Genomic DNA, 2500 nt, shown 5'->3' with positions numbered 1-2500 from the left:
TATGAGTGGAACCTCTCCCCCCCCCCCCCACACACACACACATACACATGTGAAGCATACTCCATAGATGGACGGATAAGGCCCTTGTACAGAGTTAGTAATTTGGGGGGGTGGATGAGAAAACTGGCGGAGGCGTCTCAGAACGCCTAACTTCATAAAAAGCTGTTTCAGCTAGAGATGAGATGTGAAGTTTCCAGTTCATATTATAAGTAAAGGACATACCGAGGATGTTTAGTGTAGAAGAGGGAGACAGTTGAGTGTCACTGAAGAAGAGGGGATAGTTGTCTGGAAGGTTGTGTTGAGTTGATAGATGGAGGAAGTGAGTTTTTGAGGCGTTGAACAATACCAGGTTTGCTCTGCCCCAATTAGAAATTTTAGAAAGATCAGAAGTTAGGTGTTCTGTGGCTTCCCTGCATGAAATGTTTACTTCCTGAAGGGTTGGACGTCTATGAAGAGGACGTGGAGAAGTGCAGTGTGTGTTTAACTTCCTCAGGTATCATCTCTGCCAGACGTACATATATACATATGTACATAGACGTACATAGATGCAGATATGCATATACCTATAGGTCTGCTGACGTATATAGATAAAGCTAGCAGTAATCATCATATACGTTATATACAACACACAAATGACAGAATTAACTTAGAAAGATATGGAAAACATTCCCGATAATATGTTAGGGTTTTAATTGCATTTTTTTAATTGACGAGAGAGAGAGAGAGAGAGAGAGAGAGAGAGAGAGAGAGAGAGAGAGAGAGAGAGAGAGAGAGAGAGAGAGAGAGAGAGAGAGAGAGAGAGAGAGAGCGCCGGAAATCAAATATTTCAAACTGGCTTCCATACAAATACACAATGAATATTTTTTCCCCACGTAAATAAAATGGACAACTTTTTTTCCCCCTGACTTGCATGTGACAATCTGACATTCTACATTTCCATCAGCTGAGTCAGGTAGTAAGTTACTCGGTCAGTCAGTCAGTCAGTCAGTCAGTCAGTCAGTGTATATGTATTTTTTTTATAAGTTTCTGCTTGTCATGCATTCATTCATCCATTCTGTCTGTCTGCCTGTGTGCATATTTTCTATTACATTAAGCTTTCAGTCAATCAACTAGTCTCTCTCTCTCTCTCTCTCTCTCTCTCTCTCTCTCTCTCTGAATTGTCTAATTCCTGTTTTTTTCAGCCTTCGTATTCATATCTAAATCACCTTCATTGTGTTCTCTTTGTGTTCACTCTACCCTTTGATATTCTCCTTTATCCTAACAACACACGGCCAGTTCTCTTGTCCTCGGCGCACCGGGAGTAAGTTTTTCTGCCTTACTTACAGTTCCCCTGCTTTCTTTTCCCTCTCCACCGCCGCCATCACCTTAGCGTCCGGTGGTACAGCGGCGGAAGCGACGTCTGAGGAGCGCGTGTTGTTTCACCCAATTACTGTTGTTTCCGCCCATGGGATCTACGTGACCTTGACAGAGAGAGAGAGAGAGAGAGAGAGAGAGAGAGAGAGAGAGAGAGAGAGAGAGAGAGAGAGAGAGAGAGAGAGAGAGAGAGAGAGAGAGAGAGAGAGAGAGAGAGAGAGAATATGCATATTTGATAAAGAAAAGAAAAGGAAAGATATGAAAGAAGGAAGATAGGAAAATGAAATTAAGAACACACTTAAAGACGGGAAGAAAAGGAAAGCAAGGAGGAAGAGAGGAAAGAGGAGAGAAAAAAAAAGTGAGGTAGGAAGAACTGATACAGAGAGAAATCGTACGTATGGTGACACAAAGGGAACCAGTTTTATTGATCCCCAGTGGATCCCCTTGTAGGAGTACAGTACATACATACCTTCCAGCCACGCCCTCAAGGCCGCCTGGTAGGGAAGTGCAGCTGTTGTGGGGTGGGAAGAGGGGACAGGGGAAGAAGGAGGCAACGCAATGTGTATGCAAGCAGACGGGGAAAAGCAGAGAGGTGGAGTGGGAACTGTGTCGAGTGTCTAGGTATATATATATATATATATATATATATATATATATATATATATATATAATATATTATATATATATATATATATATATATATATATATATATATATATATATATATATATATATATATATATATATATATATATATATATATATATATATATATCCTATCACGTGCCCTAATTTTTTGTGGAGTTTCCACAGGTGTTACAATGTGTTCAGATTCTAATAATATTTCAGTAGTGTTTAAAAAGGTATCGAAATTTCAGGTCTTAAAAAGGCGTACAAATGTATTCTGCCTTTTCTGTCTTCAGAAATATTCTTTAAAAAAATATCGGAAGGTGTTCTAGTTAAAATGGTGTTAATATTTTATGAGCGTTGTTAAGTATTCAAATTCTTGTGGGATTCTGAAATTATGTGTCCTAAAGTATTCAAAAAATGTGTTCCGAGGTTTTGCTCGATGCACCAACGTGTTTTGTGGTTTGCTAGGGTGTCGGTGATCGTCGCCGCAAGTGCTTACAATCTAGGGCGGCTCAGT

General features: G+C 40.0%; 1 protein-coding gene across 1 annotated transcript in view; it reads left to right on the top strand.

Moving 5' to 3' along the window:
- The first annotated feature begins 2192 nt into the window (after nt 1-2192).
- The window catches only part of LOC135104994 (uncharacterized), a 98120-nt gene continuing 97812 nt past the window's right edge, over nt 2193-2500 (top strand). Inside the window, exon 1 of the mRNA XM_064012852.1 lies at nt 2193-2500. This exon is cut by the window's right edge and continues 831 nt beyond it. The gene's annotated coding sequence lies outside the window, so the exon portion shown is untranslated.

The sequence above is a fragment of the Scylla paramamosain genome, chromosome 11, assembly GCF_035594125.1.
Source record: "Scylla paramamosain isolate STU-SP2022 chromosome 11, ASM3559412v1, whole genome shotgun sequence".
Lineage (NCBI taxonomy): Eukaryota > Metazoa > Arthropoda > Malacostraca > Decapoda > Portunidae > Scylla > Scylla paramamosain.
Note: the sequence above shows the minus strand (reverse complement) of the source record. Positions and strands in the feature narration are given on the sequence as shown.